The sequence below is a fragment of the Nerophis lumbriciformis genome, linkage group LG14 (genome assembly GCF_033978685.3).
Source record: "Nerophis lumbriciformis linkage group LG14, RoL_Nlum_v2.1, whole genome shotgun sequence".
Classification (NCBI taxonomy): domain Eukaryota; kingdom Metazoa; phylum Chordata; class Actinopteri; order Syngnathiformes; family Syngnathidae; genus Nerophis; species Nerophis lumbriciformis.
In genome coordinates, this window is record NC_084561.2 from 8767490 (window position 1) to 8791323 (window position 23834).

At 34.6% G+C, this 23834-nt stretch overlaps 1 protein-coding gene and 1 long non-coding RNA gene across 2 annotated transcripts in view; both read right to left on the reverse strand.

Moving 5' to 3' along the window:
• LOC140679392 (uncharacterized) overlaps positions 1–1812 on the reverse strand; it is a 41466-nt gene extending 39654 nt beyond the window's left edge. Inside the window, exon 1 of the long non-coding RNA XR_012050806.1 lies at positions 1666–1812. This is a non-coding gene — a long non-coding RNA (uncharacterized lncRNA). The remainder of the gene's footprint in view (positions 1–1665) is intronic.
• agbl4 (AGBL carboxypeptidase 4) overlaps positions 1–23834 on the reverse strand; it is a 1010561-nt gene that overhangs the window by 642862 nt on the left and 343865 nt on the right. The window lies entirely within an intron of this gene.

The following is a 23834-nucleotide window of genomic DNA, read 5'->3' on the forward strand; positions in this document are numbered from 1 at the left end:
TCTAAAAAAGATAAAAATATATTTTTATTTAAATGAAGATATGAAATAATCCTAAATGAAATACAATGACTTGGTTTATATTATTGTATATACTAGGGCAGGGGTCACCAATGCGGTGCCCGCGGTCACCAGGTAGCCCGTAAGGACCAGATCAGTCGCCCGCTGGCCTGTTCTAAAAATAGCTCAAAGAGCAGCACTTACCAGTGAGCTGCCTCTATTTTTTACATTTTATTTATTTACTAGCAAGCTGGTCTCGCTTTGCTCGACATTTTTAATTCTAAAAGAGACAAAACTCAAATAGAATTTGAAAATCCAAAAAAATATTTTAAAGACTTGGTCTTCACTTGGAATAAGCGGTAGAAAATGGATGGATGGATGGGTCTTCACTTGTTTAAATAAATTCATTTATTTTTTACTTTGCTTCTTATTACTTTTAGAAATACAATTTTAGAGAAAAAATACAACCTTAAAAATGATTTTAGGATTTTTAAACAAATACACCTTTTTACCTTTTAAATTTCTTCCTCTTCTTTCCTGACAATTTAAATCAATGTTCAAGTAAAAAAAAAAAAATTATTATTGTAAATAATAATAAATATTTTAGCTTCTGGTTTTTCGACGAAGAATATTTGTGAAAAATTTCTTCAAACTTACTATGATTAAAATTCAAAAAAATTATTCTGGCAAATCTAGAAAATCTGTAGAATCAAATTTAAATCTTATTTCAAAGTATTTTTAAATTATTTTAAAATTGTTGTTCTGGAAAATCTAGAAGAAATACTGATTTGTCTTTGTTAGAAATATAGCTTGGTCCAATTTGTTAAATATTCTAACAAAGTGCAGATTGGATTTTAACCAATTTAAAACATGTCATCAAAATTCTAAAATGTATCTTAATCAGGAAAAATTACTAATGATGTTCCATAAATTATTTTTTTAATTTTTTCAAAAAGATTCAAATTAGCTAGTTTTTCTCTTCTTTTTGTCGGTTGAATTTTGAATTTTAAAGAGTCGAAATTGAAGATAAACTATGTTTCAAAATTGTATTTGAATTTTTTTCGTGTTTTCTCCTCTTTTAAACCGTTCAATTAAGTGTTTTTTTCATCATTTATTCTCTACAAAAAACCTTCCGTAAAAGGAAAAAAAAAAAAGTACGACGGAATGACAGACAGAAATACCCTTTTTTTTATATATATAAATTTATTTATTTAGGTATTCTTGTTTAACTCACACTTACGTGTAACTTACAAATGACAATATATTTATTTATTTAAGTGTGTATCAAACTGGTAGCCCTTCGCATTAATCAGTACCCAAGAAGTAGTTTTTGGTTTCAAAAAGGTTGGTGACCCCTGTACTAGGGCATAAAATCAGTGTCAGTTGAGTCGGTCCATAGGTTGCCTGTAGGGATTTTTAATGTCCAGCAGATGTCAGTATTTAGTGACACAGTATCGACACAGTATCAATACAGTTTTGCAATGTGTCGAAACGCTTCATGACGCCTCATCAACCCATCACTACTACCTACTGATCTACTGCTGCCCTTTCTTTTAAAATGCATACTTTTGAGTTGAAATGCATTTGTTATTAGACCAAATATCTGCCAGTAAGTCAGCACATCCTGTTTGCAAATAAAAGCCCAGACAACAGCAGTAAAAAACTTACTGGTTTGAAGCAGACGGCAGCAAAGAAACAGACAACTTGCAGGAAAAAGAGCAAGGCGCAGTGAACCCTCCTGATTGGCAATCACAGCCAGGTGTGCCTCCTGATCAGAAACAGGTGAGGAACCAGCGCTCTTAGCACAGGTAAAGGTGCGGCTTAACATGCCAAAAAGCAAGAGGAACTTAAGAAAATAAAAGCACTGGAGAACAAGGAAACCAAAACACAGTATTGATTACACAATCTGCAAAATCTAATCCAATTCAGGGTTCCGAAAGCTTTTTAATGATTTTTTTTGCATCCTAAAATGTTTAAATTCATGAAATATTTTTTTTAGTTATGTTTTTAGACTAGGGTGATTTTATAAATTTATTATGAACGATTTAGGTGTTCCTTGCGACCTTAACCCCAAGCACAGGATGTCCACCTAAATTGGAAAACAAATACTGTATTGATTTTTTACTCATTTTATAAAACCCAAAAGTAGACAATATATAGGAATAAAAGCGCATACTTAGATATAATTGTCAAATCACTGTACTCTTTTAATCTATTATAACTAATACAAGTACCATAATACTTTATTATAAGTACAGAAAGAAACACCACCAAAGGCTTCCTTATTGTCCACAAGTTGCAGACATTCGCTATGTGTGTTTTACACCTGAAAAGTGTTTGTCCATCATAAACATTCATTTATGTTCCGACACATAAAGAGCTAAGAGCATTTGTGAACTGCTGAGAGCAATCTATAGTAAAAATTGTTAGTAAAGGAGAGACGATGAAATATTATCATCACACTTCAACATCTCTAATGTGTAAATGTTGCCTCGTTGTTAGGTCAGCATGGGAAACATTGCCTTACCCTAGATGACTAAATGTTAAATACATATAGTATCAAAAAGTATCGAAAAGTATTAACATACAGTTTGGTATCGGGGCAACCCTACTCTCACCTGGATAGTAGAAGGATGAAGCCATACACCAAGAAGTTGGTCAACTTTGACATTCAACTTCGACATGCAGATGGCAAGAAAGACATGAACAGATGCTCCTTTGCGCCCACTTTTTACCTGTGTGAGGATTATGATTAATTCTCCATTTAAACAGGAAGATATAAACATCCCATCAGTTGGCGTGGCAGTGAGAGCAGACATTGTACGGTAAGTGATCTATGTTGTTCGTAGTTTGTATTTCTTGTTCAGCACTTAGCATTACTGCTACTTGATACTTAGTGTTTCACTAAAACTGAAATCTGATTCTCAAACTTGTATCACAAACTCCAAAAAATTTTCCACAAGCACACAAAAATGTTTCACAAACTCCAAAAACATTTCCACAAACACACTAAAATGTTTCACAAACTCCAAAACATTTTCCACAAACACACTAAAATGTTTCACAAACTCCAAAAAAGGTTCCACAAACAAGCAACATTATTTCACAAACTCCAAAAAAATTGTTCCACAAACACACTAAAATGTTTCACAAACTCCAAAAAATGTTTCACAAACGCTAAAACGTTCCACAAACACGCAAACATGTTTTACAAACTCCCAAAAATGTTCCGCAAACATTTTTCTTTAACTCCCCAAAATGTTCTACAAGCACACAACAATGTTTCACAAATTCCAAAAAATTGTTCCAGAATCACAAAAATGTTTCTCAAACTCCAAAAAATGTTCCACAAACACACTAAAATGTTTCACAAACTCCAACAAATGTTCCACAAACACGCAAAAATGTTTCACAAACTGCAAAAGATGTTCCACAAACACACTAAAATGTTTCACACACTCCAAAAAAATGTTCACAAACGCTAAAATGTTTCACAAACTGCAAAGAATGTTCCACAAACACGCAAAAATGTTTCACAAATTCCCCAAAATGTTCCACGAACATACAAACATTTTTCACAAACTCCAAAAAATTGTTTCAGAAACACAACAATATTTCTCAAACTCCAAAACATGTTCCACGAACACACTAAAATATTTCTCAAACTCCAAAACGTGTTCCACAAACACACTAAAATGTTTCACAAACTCCAAAAAATGTTCCACAAACAAGCAACATTATTTCACAAAGTCCAAAAAATTGTTCCACAAACACTAAAATGTTTCACAAACTCCAAAACATTTTCCACAAACACACTAAAATGTTTCACAAACTCCAAAAAAGGTTCCACAAACAAGCAACATTATTTCACAAACTCCCCAAAATGTTCTACAAGCACACAACAATGTTTCTCAAACTCCAAAAAATGTTCCACAAACACACTAAAATGTTTCACAAACTCCAACAAATGTTCCACAAACACGCAAAAATGTTTCACAAATTCCAAAAGATGTTCCACAAACACACTAAAATGTTTCACACACTCCGAAAAAATGTTCACAAACGCTAAAATGTTTCACAAACTGCAAAGAATGTTCCACAAACACGCAAAAATGTTTCACAAATTCCCAAAAATGTTCCACGAACATGCAAACATTTTTCACAAACTCCAAAAAATTGTTTCAGAAACACAACAATATTTCTCAAACTCCAAAACATGTTCCACGAACACACTAAAATATTTCTCAAACTCCAAAACGTGTTCCACAAACACACTAAAATGTTTCATGCACTCCAAAAAAATGTTCACAAATGCTAAAATGTTTCACAATCTACAAAGAATGTTCCACAAACACGCAAAAATGTTTCACAAATTCCCAAAAATGTTCCACAAATATGCAACATTTTTTCACAAGCTCAAATTTTTTTTCAAAAGCACACAAAAATGTTTCACAAACTCCAAAAAAATTGTTCCAGAAACACAAAAATATTTCTCAAATTCTAAAACATGTTCCACGAACACACTAAAATGTTTCACAAACTCCAACAAATGTTCCACAAACACGCAAAAATGTTTCACAAACTCCAAAAAATGTTCCACAAACAAGCAACATTATTTCACAAAGTTCAAAAAATTGTTCAACAAACACTAAAATGTTTCACAAACTCCAAAACATTTTCCACAAACACACTAAAATGTTTCACAAACTCCAAAAAAGGTTCCACAAACAAGCAACATTATTTCACAAACTCCCCAAAATGTTCTACAAGCACACAATAATATTTCACAAACTCCAAAAAATTGTTCCAGAAACACAAAAATGTTTCTCAAACTCAAAAAAATGTTCCACAAACACACTAAAATGTTTCACAAACTCCAACAAATGTTCCACAAACACGCAAAAATGTTTCACAAATTCCAAAAGATGTTCCACAAACACACTAAAATGTTTCACACACTCCGAAAAAATGTTCACAAACGCTAAAATGTTACACAATCTACAAAGAATGTTCCACAAACACGCAAAAATGTTTCATAAATTCCTAAAAATGTTCCACAAACATGCAACATTTTTTCACAAACTAATTTTTTTTTCCAAAAGCACACAAAAATGTTTCACAAACTCCAAAAAAATTGTTCCAGAAACACAAAAATATTTCTCAAACTCCAAAACATGTTCCACAAACACGCTAAAATGTTCCACAAACCCGCAAAAATGTTTTACAAACTCCCAAAAATGTTCCACAAACATGCAAACATTTTTCACAAACTCCCCAAAATGTTCCACAAGCACACAAAAAAGTTTCACAAACTCCAAAAAATTGTTCCAGAAACACAAAAATGTTTCTCAAACTCCAAAAAATGTTCCACAAACACACTAAAATGTTTCACGCACTCCAAAAAAATGTTCACAAACGCTAAAATGTTTCACAAACTACAAAGAATGTTCCACAAACACGCAAAAAAGTTTAATAAATTCCTAAAAATGTTCCACAAACATGCAACATTTTTTCACAAACTCAAATTTTTTTTCCAAAAGCACACAAAAATGTTTCACAAACTCCAAAAAAATTGTTCCAGAAACACAAAAATATTTCTCAAACTCCAAAACATGTTCCACAAACACACTAAAATGTTTTACAAACTCCAAAAAAATTTCTACAAACAAGCAACATTATTTCACAAAGTCCCAAAAAATTGTTCCACAAACACGCTAAAATGTTCCACAAACACGCAAAAATGTTTTACGAACTCCCCAAAATGTTCCACAAACATGCAAACATTTTTCACAAACTCCCCAAAATGTTCCACAAGCACACAAAAATGTTTCACAAACTCCAAAAAATTGTTCCACAAACACAAAAATGTTTCTCAAACTCCAAAAAATGTTCCACAAACACACTAAAATGTTTCACGCACTCCAAAAAAATGTTCACAAACGCTAAAATGTTTCACAACCTACAAAGAACGTTCCACAAACACCCAAAAATGTTCCACAAATATGCAACATTTTTTCACAAGCTCAATTTTTTTTTCAAAAGCACACAAAAATGTTTCACAAACTCCAAAAAAATTGTTCCAGAAACACAAAAATATTTCTCAAACTCCAAAACATGTTCCACAAACACACTAAAATGTTTCACAAACTCCAAAAAATGTTCTACAAACAAACAACATTATTTCACAAAGTCCAAAAAAATTGTTCCACAAACACGCAAAAATGTTTCACAAACTCCAACAGATGTTCCACAAACACACTAAAATGTTTCACAAACTACAAAAAATGTTCCACAAACGCTAAAATGTTCCACAAACACGCAAAAATGTTCCACAAACACGCAAAAATGTTTTACAAACTCCCAAAAATGTTCCACAAACATGCAAACATTTTTCACAAACTCCCCAAAATGTTCCACAAGCACACAAAAATGTTTCATAAACTCCAAAAAATTGTTCCAGAAACACAAAAATGTTTCTCAAACTCCAAAAATGTTCCACAAACACACTAAAATGTTTCATGCGCTCCAAAAAAATGTTCACAAATGTTAAAATGTTTCACAATCTACAAAGAATGTTCCACAAACACGCAAAAATGTTTCACAAATTCCCAAAAATGTTCCACAAATATGCAACATTTTTTCACAAACTCAAATTTTTTTTCAAAAGCACACAAAAATGTTTCACAAACTCCAAAAAAATTGTTACAGAAACACAAAAATATTTCTCAAATTCTAAAACATGTTCCACAAACACACTAAAATGTTTCACAAACTCCAAAAAATGTTCCACAAACAAGCAACATTATTTCACAAAGTCCAAAAAAATTGTACCACAAACACGCATAAATGTTTCACAAAGTCCAAAAGATGTTCCACAAACACACTAAAATGTTTCACACACTCCAACATTTTGTTCACAAATGCTAAAATGTTTCACAATCTACAAAGAATGTTCCACAAACACGCAAAAATGTTTCACAAATTTCCAAAAATGTTCCACAAATATGCAACATTTTTTCACAAGCTCAAATTTTTTTTCAAAAGCACACAAAAATGTTTCACAAACTCCAAAAAAATTGTTCCAGAAACACAAAAATATTTCTCAAACTCCAAAACATGTTCCACAAACACACTAAAATGTTTCACAAACTCCAAAAAATGTTCTACAAACAAGCAACATTATTTCACAAAGTCCAAAAAAATTGTTCCACAAACACGCATAAATGTTTCACAAACTCCAACAGATGTTCCACAAACACACTAAAATGTTTCACAAACTACAAAAAATGTTCCACAAACGCTAAAATGTTCCACAAACACGCAAAAATGTTCCACAAACACGCAAAAATGTTTTACAAACTCCCAAAAATGTTCCACAAACATGCAAACATTTTTCACAAACTCCCCAAAATGTTCCACAAACTCCCCAAAATGTTCCACAAGCACACAAAAATGTTTCATAAACTCCAAAAAATTGTTCCAGAAACACAAAAATGTTTCTCAAACTCCAAAAATGTTCCACAAACACACTAAAATGTTTCATGCACTCCAAAAAAATGTTCACAAATGCTAAAATGCTTCACAATCTACAAAGAATGTTCCACAAACACGCAAAAATGTTTCACAAATTCCCAAAAATGTTCCACAAATATGCAACATTTTTTCACAAGCTCAAATTTTTTTTCAAAAGCACACAAAAATGTTTCACAAACTCCAAAAAAATTGTTCCAGAAACACAAAAATATTTCTCAAATTCTAAAACATGTTCCACAAACACACTAAAATGTTTCACAAACTCCAAAAAATGTTCCACAAACAAGCAACATTATTTCACAAAGTCCAAAAAAATTGTACCACAAACACGCATAAATGTTTCACAAAGTCCAAAAGATGTTCCACAAACACACTAAAATGTTTCACACACTCCAACATTTTGTTCACAAACGCTAAAATGTTCCACAAACTACAACGAATGTTCCAAAAACACGCAAAAATGTTTCACAAATTCCCAGAAATGTTCCACAAACATGCAACAAATGTTCACAAAGCACACAAAAATGTTTCTCAAACTCCAAAAAATGTTCCACAAACACACTAAAATGTTTCATAAACTCCAAAAAAATTTCCACAAACACACTTATATGTTTCACACATTCCAAAAACATTTTCACAAATGCTAAAATGTTTCACAAACTCCAAAGACTGTTCCACAAACACGCAAAAATGTTTCACAAATTCCCCAAAATGTTCCACAAACATGCAAAAAATTTTCAGAAACTACAAAACATTTTCCACAAGCACACACAAATGTTTCTCAAACTCCAAAAAATTGTTCCACAAACAAACTAAAATGTTTCACAAACTCCAAAAGATGTTCCACAAACACACTAAAATGTTTCACACACTCCAAAAAAAGTTCACAAACGCTAAAATGTTTCACAAACTGCAAAGAATGTTCCACAAACACGCAAAAATGTTTCACAAATTCCCAAAAATGTTCCACAAACATGCAAACATTTTTCACAAACTCCAAAACATGTTCCACAAACACACTAAAATGTTTCACAAACTCCAAAAAATGTTCCACAAACAAGCAACATTATTTCACAAAGTCCAAAAAAATTGTACCACAAACACGCATAAATGTTTCACAAAGTCCAAAAGATGTTCCACAAACACACTAAAATGTTTCACACACTCCAACATTTTGTTCACAAACGCTAAAATGTTTCACAAACTACAACGAATGTTCCACAAACACGCAAAAATGTTTCACAAATTCCCAGAAATGTTCCACAAACATGCAAAAAATTTTCACAAAGCACACAAAAATGTTTCTCAAACTCCGAAAAATGTTCCACAAACACACTAAAATGTTTCATAAACTCCAAAAAATTGTCCACAAACACACTTATATGTTTCACACATTCCAAAAACATTTTCACAAACGCTAAAATGTTTCACAAACTACAAACACTGTTCCACAAACACGCAAAAATGTTTCACAAATTCCCCAAAATGTTCCACAAACATGCAACAAATTTTCAGAAACTACAAAAAAGTTTTCCAGAAGCACACAAAAATGTTTCACAAACTCCAAAAAAAATTTCCACAAACACAAAAATGTTTCTCCAACTCCAATAAATTTTCCACAAACACACTAAAATGTTTCACAAACTGCATTGATTGATTGATTGATTGAATGATTGATTGATTGATTGAAACTTTTATTAGTAGATTGCACAGTACAGTACATATTTCATACAATTGACCACTAAATGGTAACACCCAAATACGTTTTTCAACTTGTTTAAGTCGGGGTCCACGTAAATCAATTAATGGTACAGAACATGGTACATGATGCTTAGTGTTTCACTAAAACTTAAATCTGATTCTAAATCTTGTAGCTCATCCTCTGTATATTCAGGCTCAAAAATTTAATGTTCTGGATCATCATTTGTCCCAAAGTAGTCTTTGTTGTCTCTCATGAAGTCTGCCATGTTTAGTAGTCTTGTTGTTGAAGGAAAAGCGATTGTTGTGATGCATCTGTGAAATGTATATGCCGATGTATACGTCAATATTACATGTTATTATGAAAGTGCCTGTTACTATTTTACATATATATATATATATATATATATATATATATATATACTTATTGTGTGTATATAAAACCTTAATGGCGGTTTTAGGTTGTTTTTTAGAGCGCTTTATAGGCGGAAAAAAGCGACTCTCATTCGCTCCAATGTTAGCTGACTTTTGCTAATGTTTATTTATGATTTACAATGCATAAAAAAAAAAAAAAACATGTGTTCTTGTCCTTCATAAGGATTGTGAATGACGGGCAAAATTCAGCTCCTCGTGAAAGACCAAAATGGGGCAAACAAAACAAAATCTAGTTGAGGGCCGCAAAACGCCTGACTGACAGAAATGAAAGCCGACCGAGGCACATAAGTCCATGAAATAGTTCCTCATTGCAACTCATTACGGAATATCACGTCTCCAAATTTTCACAAGCTTCGCTTATAATTACAGGCTTTCAAAAAAAAGCTGTCTGGGGAGAAAGCCTGCATTTGCATTCATTTGCAAATCCAGCAAGGACCCATGCTGGCTGGTGAAATAAAGATCAACTTTTGACGGCGCTGACGTCTACGTGTTATTTCCACGGCTATCAGCTTATCCAGGGATTTTAAAATTGCGGCCCGGGGCCCATTTGGGGCCCGCAGCTTTTTTTTTTTTTTTTTAACACAAAGCTGCCATGCAGTAATTTTCCCATATAATAATAAATCAAAATCAATGTTGTTATGCATTATTGACCTATTCAGGGCTCCAATTACTTCAAATAAAAAAATACACTTTGACATTTTTTGGGGGGGGGGGAAATATTGCATATTTTGTGTGTTTGCTAATGAGGTTATAAAAACAAAAACATGAAAAAATAATTTAAAAAACGTGTATTATCGACAGATAGATCTGACGTTAATCTTGAGGCTTAACATGTTGAAAGTAAAAAAAAATTGGATTTTAAATGTCTCTGCTCAAAAGAATATAATTAATCAGAATCAATGCTGTTATGCATTATTGATCTAATTAGGGCTCCAATTACTTCACATAAAGAAATACACTTTGAAATATGTTTTTTTTAGGAAAATACTGCGTATTTTGTGTGTTTGACAATGAGGTTATAGTAAAAAAACATGAACAAATAATTTAAAAAACGTGTATGATCGACAGATAGATTTGGGGTAATTCTAGAGAGTTAAAATGTTGAAAGTAAAAAAGAAATATGTATACATAAAACTTGGATTTCCAAGAATTTGAGTGGGATTTTTTATTTTAAATGTCTGTGAAAAAAATATAAAATTAATCAGAATCAACGTTGTTATGAATTAGTGACCTAGTCAAGGCTCCAAATACTTCACATAAAAAATTTCACTTTTAAATAATTTTTGGTAAAAAAAAATAAAAAAAATAAAAAAAAGGCATAACACATTAAAAAAAACACTTCATATTGAGAGATAGACCTGAATTAGATCTTGATATTTAATATGTGACTTTTTTTTATTTTTTTATTTTCATGACTAAGACCTTTCTGGGTGCCTAGGATCAAACTTGAGGGGAGCCCTAAAGGTTAAAAAATTATATATATTTAATTGGTTTGGAAAATTAAAAATATCAACATTGGAAAAACTCACAAGTATACATTCCTAATTTCTGGTCAAACTATCTAAACAAACTTAATACAAGTCACTGATTAGTCACAATTAGATTGTTTTTAGACAATAAATCCATTGAGGAAAAAAAAAATACTTTTGTGCATCACAAGTTTGATAACATATAATAATGGTAAGTGTGGAGGGAGGCGTGGCCTGCGGGCCTGCCGCGGAACGGGGTCTGCCAGGACCGGCCTAGACGACAGCGACAGGTGAGTGGATGACCCAGGTGGGCCTTTTTATCTAATCACCTTGAGGGGAGCCCTAAAGGTTAAAAAAATTATATATATTCAATTGGTTTGGAAAATGAAAAATATCAACATTGGAAAAACTCACAAGTATACATTCCTAATTTCTGGTCAAACTATCTAAAAAAAACTTAATACAAGTCACTGATTAGTCATATTACAGTGAGACACAATAACTTGTTTTTAGACAATAAATCCACTGAGGAAAAAAAAAATACTTTCGTGCATCACAAGTTTGATAACATATAATAATAGTAAGCGTGGAGGGAGGCGTGGCCTGCGGGCCTGCCGCGGAACGGGGTCTGCCAGGACCGGCCTAGACGACAGCGACAGGTGAGTGGATGACCCAGGTGGGCCTTTTTATCTAATCACCTGTCGCCTTTATTAGCAGCCAAACGATATCTCACGGTACACTAGTGTGCCGCGGCACAGTGGTTGACAAACACTGGTTTAGAATTATTTGTTGCTATTTTCTGAAGGAGTCTGCATTATTAGAAAAAGAAAAAAAAAACATCTCTTGGATGGATGCAACAAAGCCGCTGGGAGTTAAAAATGAGTCATTTTGAAAAGTATAATGGATGTGTTCCTGCGTGTCTAAAAGGGCACACGCAGACTAATATCCCCTCGCTGGTCATTTCTCTTAGCCCCGCCTCCAGATGAGCCCCGTCTCTCCTCCTTCCGTCATTTTGCAACCCAGCTGTGAATATGCAGATGTGAGAGGAGAGCGACGGCGTCATAAATAAACAGGAGCTTTGGGGCTTTCCCCGCCACCGTAACTGCTGCCATTTGACCCCGGGCGGCGTGCGGAGGGGCCGGATGATGGATCTGCCCTTCTCCATTCTGCAGCTGCTCGCACATCAGCAGCAGAAGCGCCAATTAAAGCGGGCAAAGTGGCGGGCGTCTTTATCGCCGCGGACACTCTGGAGGCCCGCGTGTCACTTCAGGCACGGATGATCTGATGAAGGGGACTCGGGGAAAGGGGTGCGAGGGGGCGGTTAGCGCTGGCAGGCCGCATCCTCGCCATCTTTTTATCCGCACGCTCGTCACAAGGCGCTCTGATCCAGGCAGAATAAGAGCAGAAAAGATGGGAAGGAGACAAAGACTTGTTCTGTTTTGGCTGAAGGATACGGGGTCTCATCCCTGACAGCTGCGCTGAATCAGCAAAGGCCCGATGTCATGGGTCAGTGTTGTTGTTGGGGGTCCTGACCTCGGAGCCTTGCTGGATCAGCAAAGAACTAAATCTGTGAATGTCAGGTGGCCCTGAGGAGGAGCAATCATTCTCTTTGCAACCCTGTCCTTTTCCGTCTTCCAGCACGGCGTGGAAGATGACCATTAGTTGGGAGAGTTTACAAGAGCCCTCCAAAAACACACGGAATGTTTCACAAACTGCAAAAAATGTTTCACAAACTCCAAAAAATGTTCCACAAACACAATAAAATGTTCCACAAACACACGGAAATGTTCCACAAACACACTAAAATGTTCCACAAACTGCAAAAAATGTTCCACAAGCACACTAAAATGTTTCACAAACTGAAAAAGAAATGTTTCACAAACTCCAAAACATGTTCCACAAACACACTAAAATGTTCCATAAACTGCAAAAAGTGTTTCACAAACACACTCAAATGTTCCACAAACACACTAAAATGTTCCACAAACTGCAAAAAATGTTTCACAAACACACTAAAATGTTCCACAAACACACTAAAATGTTCCACAAACTGCAAAAAATGTTTCACAAACACACTAAAATCTTCCACAGACACACTAAAATGTTCCATAAACTGCAAAACATGTTTCACAAGCACAAAAAAATGTTCCCCAAACACACTAAAATGTTTCACAAACTGAAAAAAAATGTTCAACAAACTCCAAAAAACATACATAACTGTTTCACAAACTCAAAAACATGTTCCACAAACACACTAAAATATTCCACAAACTGCAAAAAATGTTTCACAAACACACTAAAATGTTCCACATACACACTAAAATGTTCCACAAACTGCAAAAAATGTTTCACAAACACACTAAAATGTTCCACAAACACACTAAAATGTTCCACAAACTGCAAAAAATGTTTCACAAACACACTAAAATGTTCCACAAACACACTAAAATGTTCCATAAACTGCAAAAAATGTTTCACAAGCACACTAAAATGTTTCACAAACTGAAAAAAAATGTTCAACAAACACACTAAAATGTTCCACAAACACACTAAAATGTTCCACAAACTGCAAAAAATGTTTCACAAACACACTAAAATGTTCCACAAACACACTAAAATGTTCCACAAACTGCAAAAAATGTTTCACAAACACACTAAAATGTTCCACAAATACACTAAAATGTTCTACAAACTACAAAAAATGTTTCACAAACACACTAAAATGTTCCACAAACACACTAAAATGTTCCAAAAACTGCAAAAAATGTTTCACAAACACACTAAAATGTTCCACAAACTGCAAACAATGTTTCACAAACACACTAAAATGTTCCACAAACACACTAAAATGTTCCATAAACTGCAAAACATGTTTCACAAGCACACAAAAATGTCCCCCAAACACACTAAAATGTTTCACAAACTGAAAAAAAAATGTTCAACAAACTCCAAAAAATACATAACTGTTTCACAAACAGACAAAAATGTTTCACAAACACACAAAAATGTTTCACAAACTCAAAAACTATGTTCCACAAACACACGGAAATGTTTCACAAACACACAAAAATGTTTCACCAACCTCCAAAGAAATGTTCCACAAACACAATAAAATGTTCCGCAAACATATGGAAATGTTCCACAAACACACTAAAATGTTCCACAAACTGCAAAAAAATGTTTCACAAACACACAAAAATGTTTCACAAACACACAAAAATGTTTCACAAACCTCCAAAAAAATGTTCCCGAAAAAAATAAAATGTTCCACAAACACACGAAATTGTTCCACAAACACAGGGAATGTTTCACAAACTGCAAAAAATGTTTCACAAACTCCAAAAAATGTTCCACAAACATATTAAAATGTTTCACAAACACACTAAAACTTTCCACAAAGACACTAAAATGTTTCACAAACTCCAAATTTTTTTTCCACAAACACATTAAAATGTTTCACAAACTCCAAAAAATGTTCCACAAACATATTAAAATGTTTCACAAACACAATAAAACTTTCCACAAACACACTAAAATGTTTCACAAACTCCAAAAAATGTTCCACTAACATATTAAAATGTTTCACAAACACACTAAAACTTTCCACAAAGACACTAAAATGTTCCACAAACTGCAAAACATGTTTCACAAGCACACTAAAATGTTTCACAAACCACTAACCATTCTGACATTGATTTGACCATTTAGTTTTGGTCATTTACCAACTAATATTCTACAACACAAACCTAACGTTGAAACAACATGCTTTTTAGACAACGTTTATTCAATATCAGTTTGCGACGTTGACTTGACCATTGACATTTGGTCATTTCCCAACCAATATTCCACAACACAAATTCAACGTTGAAACAACATGGTTCTGACATTGATTTGACCATTGAATTTTGGTCATTTACCAACTAATATTCTACAAAACAAATACAACAATTATTCAATGTCAGGTTCTGACATTTATTTGACCATTGAATTTTGGTCATTTTCCAACTAATATTCAACAACACAAATTCAACGTTGAATAAACATGCTTTTTGTCGACGTTTATTCAATGTCAGGTTCTGACGTTGATGTGACCATTGAATTTGGTCATTTTCCAACCAATATTCTACAACACAAACCTAACGTTGAAACAACATGCTTTTTAGACAACGTTTATTCAATATCAGTTTGCGACGTTGACTTGACCATTGAAATTTGGTCATTTCCCAACCAATATTCAACAACACAAATTCAACGTTGAAACAACATGCTTTTTGACAACGTTTATTCAATGTCAGGTTATGACATTTATTTGACCATTGAATTTTGGTCATTTACCAACCAATATTCTACAACACAAATACAACGTTTATTCAATGTCAGTTTGTAACGTTGACTTGACCATTGATATTTGGTCATTTCCTACCAATATTCAACAACACAAATTCAACGTTGAAACAACATGGTTCTGACATTGATTTGACCATTGAATTTCGGTCATTTACCAACTAATATTCTACAACACAAATACAACATTTATTCAATGTCAGGTTCTGACATTTATTTGACCATTGAATTTTGATCATTTTCCAACCAATATTCAACAACACAAATTCAATGTTGAAACAATATCCTTTTTGACGACGTTTAATAAACGTCGGGTTCTGACATTGATTTGACCATTAAATTTTGGTCATTTACCAACTAATATTATACAACACAAACCTAACGTTGAAACAACATGCTTTTAGACAACGTTTATTCAATATCAGTTTGCGACGTTCACTTGACCATTGAAATTTGGTCATTTACCAACCAATATTCAACAACACAAATTCAACGTTGAAACAACATGCTTTTAGACAATGTTTATTCAATGTCAGGTTCTGATGTTGATTTGACCATTGAATCTTAGTCATCTTCCAACCAATATTCAACAACACAAATTCAACGTTGAAACAACATCCTTTTTGACGACGTTTAATAAACGTCGGGTTCTGACGTTGATTTGACCATTGAATTTTTGTCATTTACCAACTAAAATTCTACAACACAAATACAACGTTGAAACAACATCCTTTTTGACGACGTTTATCCAATGTCAGGTTCTGACATTGATTTGACCATTGAATTTTGGTCATTTACCAACTAATATTCTACAACACAAATACAACGTTTATTCAATGTCAGTTTGTAACGTTGACTTGACCATTGAAATTTGGTCATTTCCTACCAATATTCAACAACACAAATTCAACGTTGAAACAACATGGTTCTGACATTGATTTGACCATTGAATTTCGGTCATTTACCAACTAATATTCTACAACACAAATACAACATTTATTCAATGTCAGGTTCTGACATTTATTTGACCATTGAATTTTGATCATTTTCCAACCAATATTCAACAACACAAATTCAACGTTGAAACAACGTGCTTTTTAATAAACGTCGGGTTCTGACGTTGATTTGACCATTGAATTTTGGTCATTTACCAACTAATATTCTACAACACAAACCTAACGTTGAAACAACATGCTTTTTAGACAACGTTTATTCAATATCAGTTTGCGACGTTGACTTGACCATTGAAATTTGGTCATTTCCCAACCAATATTCAACAACACAAATTCAACGTTGAAACAACATGGTTCTGACATTGATTTGACCATTGAATTTCGGTCATTTTCCAACCAATATTCAACAACAGAAATACAACGTTGAAACAACATGCTTTTTGACAACATTTATTCAATGTCAGGTTCTGACCATTGAATTATGGTCATTTCCCAACCAACAACGTGGATCCAAGGTTAGACACCAACATTGTCTCAACGTACAAATACAACTATTTTGCAAGTTTGCTTCAAAGTCAGTTTTAAAGGACACGTACGTTTAATCAACGGTGTATCAACGTCTGGCGCCTGAATAAAAACACAAAGCCGCTTCCGACTCCACTTTTGGTTTCAGGAGCCTTGCTTCGGTCTTGATTGGAAACCCGGCGCATCGTCTGTTTACTTTGTTTATGCCAAAACCTGGACTACACGGTCTCATCTAGCGCTTCACTTCACACTTGCACCCGGGCGGGCACCAGGAGATAAGGGAATAATGGCTGGGAGTCGCAGGAGGAACGAGGACTTTGGCTTCCTAATGGCTGAGAAGAAGAGAGGAGAGGCCAAACACTGCTGGGGAAAAGGAGGAGATAAAAGGTGCATCTAATATGCACTAAAAAAAACCATAATGCATTTAAAACAAAATAGGAGGGACTAACCTTGGAACATCAGGCGTAACAAAAAGTGATAGTTTTCCCTCAGTTGACTGATTACAGTCCGATAAGCAGGGAAAACACCTCACATATCATCGATTGGCAGCAAACAGATCAATACAACACCGCTGGCGCCCGCCCAGGATGGATTAACAAACATTCGAATATCAAGCAAAAAAAAAAAAAGTGCCAGCACATAATACCAGCAAATTAGTGCAGCCTCGTTAACAGCTGACTTATCTAATTAACGGAATGCCTTAAAAATGACAGCTTTGATGACGCTGGTAAGTTTAATATCGTGACTAACAATGATGATGTCATTACTATCAAACTGTACTTTTACACGCCACCATCCACTAGAACACATCATGCTTTTTTCCCTGCATTCTAAAGAGTTAAAAACGGATAGTAAGAGGTGGCTAACAAAGCAAGTAATGAGGATATGATGTATCTTAATATACATGCTGTAATGTGATATGATAACATGTAATGTTTACAATATTTGTATGTACAATAAATACTACTACTAATAATACATATATATTATATATTTAGTCGAGGTTTCTGTGGTTTATCCGTTATACAGTGCTCCATACCGGGGTAGAGCGGTATATACGTTAGGTCAAGAAAAAACACAGAGGCTACATGTCATCCCTACAAGCCTGTTTCGCACTTTAGCCAATTTGAATAAATTAAACCTCAAATTTATGGATTTTGACAAATTTTGCCATCTTGCAAATAGGCTGACTGTTCCCATCATGGCCTGCTAATGTTAACATGCTAATGTTTTAGGATACAGTTTTTGCTAAATGTATTTGTTTAAGCCTAAAAATCATGGCTTTGATACTTGGCCCCATCTTAAAAGTATGCTAACTTCATCATGCTAACGTTGTATGCTAAAATTGGCTAATTGGTATATATTTCACTTTAAAGTCATGGATTTTGTGATCTTTGAAGTATGCAATTTTTTATTTATTCAACCAGTTTAACACACTTTTATGTATGCAAAATTGTGTTTGTAACAATAATATTAAGGTATGTCAACTTCTTCTGTGTTAGCATGCTAACGCTAGCATGCATTTTTGCCAATTTCATTAAATTTATGCCTAAAAATCATGGCTTTTGATACTTTGCACCATCTTAATTGTAATATAACTTTTCCTATGTTATCATGCTAACGTTAACATGCTAACGTTTTATGCTAGCATTTTAGCTAATTTTATTTGTTTAAACTTAAAAATCATGACTTCTGAGACTTGGCACCTTACTTTAGCTACGTTATCGCGCTAGCATCAGCATGCTAATGTTTTATGCTAGCACTTTAGCCAATTTGAATAAAATGAACCTCAAATTTATAGATTTTGACAACTTTTGCCATATGGCAAGTAGGCTGATTGTTCCCATTATGACCTGCTAATGTTAGCATGCTAATGTTTTAGGATACAATTTTTGCTAAATTTATTTGTTTAAGCCTAAAAATCATGGCTTTCGATATTTGGCGCCATCTTGGAAATACGCTAACGTTTCCTATGTTATCATGCTAATGTTATCATGTTAACATTTTATGCTAGTATTTTACATCATTATATTTGTTCAAACCTAAAAATCTTGGCTTTAGATACTCGGTGCCATCTTAGAAGTAGGCTAAATCTTCCCATGTTACCATGCTAAGGTTATCAGGCTAACATTTTATGCTAGCATTTTAGCTAATTTTATTTGTTTAAACTTAAAAATCATGACTTTTGAGACTTGGCACCTTACTTTAGCCACGTTATCGCGCTAGCATCAGCATGCTAATGTTTTATGCTAGCACTTTAGCCAATTTGAATAAATTGAACCTCAAATTTATGGATTTTGACAACTTTTGCCATCTGGCAAGTAGGCTGATTGTTCCCATTATGACCTGCTAATGTTAGCATGCTAATATTTTAGGATACAATTTTTGCTAAATTTATTTGTTTAAGCCTCAAAATCATGGCTTTCGATATTTGGCACCATCTTGGAAATACGCTAACGTTTCCTATGTTATCATGCTAATGTTATCATGCTAACATTTTATGCTAGTATTTTACATCATTATATTTGTTCAAACCAAAAAACCTTGGCTTTAGATACTCGGTGCCATCTTAGAAGTAGGCTAAATCTTCCCATGTTACCATGCTAAGGTTATCAGGCTAACATTTTATGCTAGTATTTTAGCTCATTTTATTCGCTCAACCCCAACAATCTTGGCTTTTGATACTTGACGCCATCTTAGAGCTACGCTAGCTTTTGCCATTTTATCATGCTAGCGTTAACAGATTAATGTTTTATACTAGCACTTTAGCTAGTTCTAGTTATTTAAACCAAAAACTGTGAATTTTGATATTTTTCTCCATCTTGCAAGTATGCTAACTATTACCATTACCACATGCTAACGTTAGCAAATATTGGCTTTTGATACTTGACGACATTTAAGAGTTACGCTAACTTTTGCCATTTTGTCATGCTAGCGTTAACAGATTAATGTTTTATACTAGCACTTTAGCGAATGTTAGTTAATTAAACCAAAAACTGCAAATTTTTATACTTTTCTCCATCTTGCAATTTTGCTAACTATTCCCGTTACCACATACTAACATTAGCGAATCTTGGCTTTTGATACTTGACGCCATCTTAGAGTCACGCTAACTTTTGCCATTTTATCATGCTAGCGTTAACAGGGTAATGTTTTACGCTAGCACTTTAGCTAGTTCTAGTTATTTCAACCAAAAACTGTGAATTTTGATACTTTTCTCTATCTTGCAAGTATGCTAACTATTCCCGTTACAACATACTAACGCTTTATGCTAGCTTTTTAGCTAACATCAAGGTTTTCAGAGGACACTTTCTAGTTGTATTTGTCCTGTTTGTTTAGTTTTTTTTACCATTTCATGGATTGGTTGTTTTAGCAATTTCCTTTTTTAGCATGTTCTCTACGTGTTGCTAAATTTTGTTGACCTTTCTGTTTATTATTTTTTATGGTACTTTGGGGCAGTAGTGGCTATTCTTAAAAATGGTCTATCAAAATATATAAAGGTTGACGTTTATCTCCTATCAGGGGTGTCCAAAGAACCAAAACAACCCTTCCTAGAGATTTTCTGTGTCCGCAGGTCGGGACGTTGGTTTGGGTCCGAGTACCACGACACCACACTGCCAAGGTTTGTTGGACAAATCGTGATTTCAAGGCATAGAAAAGCGCAGACGAGCACATTCAGTCCAGCTCTTAAACCCTTAGACTTATTGCCAAGTTGCCCGGTGCAGGAATGGGATTGGGCTGAACCCTGGTCCACCAGGAATAAAAGGTGCTATTGAAGGAGCAGTAGCAAAAAAATAAAAAGGACATTGGCTTGATTAAATGGTCACTCAGTCGGAAAGCAGCAGTGATGTGATCTGTGACCTGGTTGGGGAAAAAAAGACTTTTTTTTAAAGAAATGATTAAAGGAAAGCACCTTCAAAAGCAGCCGCAGGGGAACTGCAATGAAGCGGACGGACCGGCGGGCCAGACGTCCGTCGCCTCTTAGCACAAATACTGAAGACGGGGAGACGTGGGATTAAGACACGGGTGAGAGTGGACTCTTGAGTGAGTGAATGCGCCTTTTGAACAGGAGGAGGAGTGATGAAGACATGCCGAGCGAATGATCAGTTGGGCTGACAAGTGACTCAGTTAGCTGCTGCCGAGTGATATGGCCGACGTCTTGGACTACTTTCATGTCCTGCTGGTATCAAGATGACGTTTCCCAGTGTTAATGTTGTCAAACTATTTCAATTGGGATTAATCAGATTGGTTTGAATACCGGAATTTAGCTAATTTAGCATAAAACATTGCATGCTAACGCTAGCATGATAACATGGGAACATTTCTAAGACTTCTGATGGAGCCAAGTATCAAACAAGAATATTTTTAGGTTGGAACAATTTTTTTTAAAATAAAATGCTAGCATAAAATGTTAGCATGATAACGATAACATAGGGAAAGTTAGCAAACTTCTAAAATGGCGGCAAGTATCAAAAGCCATGATTTTTAGACTAAAACATATAGAATTAGCTTAAAATATTAGCATGCTAACATTAGCATGATATAATGGGAACAGTTAGCATACTTGCAAGAAGGTGAAAAGTTTTAAAATGCATACATTTTAGGACTAGATTAATAAAATTAGCTAAAGTGTTGGCATAAAACATTGCATGCTAATGATAGAATGAAGAAAATAGGAAAAGTTAGCGTACTTCCAAGTATCAAAAGCTAAGATTTTATGTTTCAATGAAAACGTTTGATAAAATGCTAGCATGAAATGTTAGCATGATAACGATAACATAGGGAAAGTTAGCATACCTCTAAAATGGCGGCAAGTATCAAAAGCCATGATTTTTAGGCTAAAACATATAGAATTAGCTTAAAATATTAGCATGCTAACATTAGCATGATATAATGGGAACAGTTAGCAGACTTGCAACAAGGTGAAAAGTATCAAAATGCATACATTTTAGGACTAGATTCATAAAATTAGCTCAAATGTTGGCATAAAACATTGCATACTAATGTTAGCATGAGAACATAGGAAAAGTTAGCGTACTTCCAAGTATCAAAAGCTAAGATTTTTATGTTTGAATGAAAACGTTTGACAAAATGCTAGCATAAAATGTTAGCATGATAACGATAACATAGGGAAAGCTAGCATACTTCTAAAATGGCGGCAAGTATCAATAGCCATGATTTTTAGGCTAAAACATAGAGAATTAGCTTAAAATATTAGCATCCTAACATTAGCATGATTTAATGGGAACAGCTAGCATACTTTTAAGAGAGCGAAAAGTATCAAAATGCATACATTTTAGGACTAGATAAATACGATTAGCTAAAGTGCTGGCCTAAGACATTGCATGCTAATGATAGCAAGAGAAAATGGGAAAAGTTAGCGTACTTCCAAGTATCAAAAGCTTAAATTTTGACGAAAACATTTGATAAAATGCTAGCATAAAATGTTAGCATGATAACGATAACAAAGGGCAAGTTAGAATACTTCTAAGATGGCGGCAAGTATCAAAAGCCATGATTTTTAGGCTAAAACATAGAGAATTAGAAGGACATTTTGTTTTTAGGAATAATTTCCCCTGTGGATCAACAAAGTTTGTCTAAGTCTAAGTACTCCAGGCTCCAATACCGGTACTGTATCGGAGGAGACACCCCGAGTCCTGTGTATCACCAGGTGGAGCCCACTTACCACCAGTGGTAACCTTACCATGCCCCTCAAAAGTTTGTAAGTAAATTATAGGATTTTATTGATTCTACCTACATCTGGATACTACGGCGATCAAGCAGAAAGATAATACAAAAAAAGAACCACACCCCAAATAATTCCCTTTGCTAAAATCCTGTGGACATGCAAGGATTGGCCACTGATTCCAGCATTTTAAAGACAACTCAATGGTTAATTATAGTTCTACGGAAAAAGTGCAGGGGATGCCGTGCAGGCACAAAGCTGAGGGAGCGGAGAAGAACATTTTTAAAGTCTAAGTCTAAGTATTCCAGGATCCAATACCGGTAGTGTATCGGAGGAGACATCCTGAGTCCTGTGTATCACCAGGTGGAGACGCACTTATCACCAGTGGTACCCTTACCATGCTCTAACCTTGCACCTCAAAAGTTCGGAAGTCAATTCTAGGATTTTGTTGATTCTACCTACATCTGGATACTACGGATATCAAGCAGAAAGATAATACAAAAAAAAAAACCCTCTCCCCTTTGCTAAAATCCTGTGGACATGCAATAATTGGTCTGTGGTCCCAGCATTCTAAAGACAACTCAATGGCTAATTATGGTTCTACGGAAAAAGCGCAGGGGATGCCGTGCAGGCACAAAATGAAGGAGCGGAGAAGAACATTTTTAAAGTCTAAGTCTATGTATTCTAGGATCCAATACCGGTACTGCATCATAGGAGACACCCCGAGTCCTGTGTATCAACCGGTGGAGCCCACTTACCACCAGTGGTACCCTTACCATGCTCCAACCTTGCACCTCAAACGTTTGGTAGTAAATTCTAGGATTTTGTTGATTCTACCTACATCTGGATACTACGACAATCAAGCAGAAAGATAATACAAAAAAAAAACCCTCTGTCCGAAGAATTCCCTTTGCTAAAATCCTGTGGACATGCAAGGATTGGCCACTGATCCCAGCATTCTAAAGACAACTCAATGGCTAATTATGGTTCTACGGAAAAAGCGCAGGGGATGCCGTGCAGACACAAAGATGAAGAGGCGGAGAAGAACATTTTTAAAGTCTAAGTATATATATTCCAGGATCCAATACCGGTACTGTATCGGAGGTGGCACCCCTAGTCCTGTGTATCACCAGGTGGAGCCCACTTACCACCAGTGATACCCTTACAATGCTCCAACCTTGCACCTCAATCGTT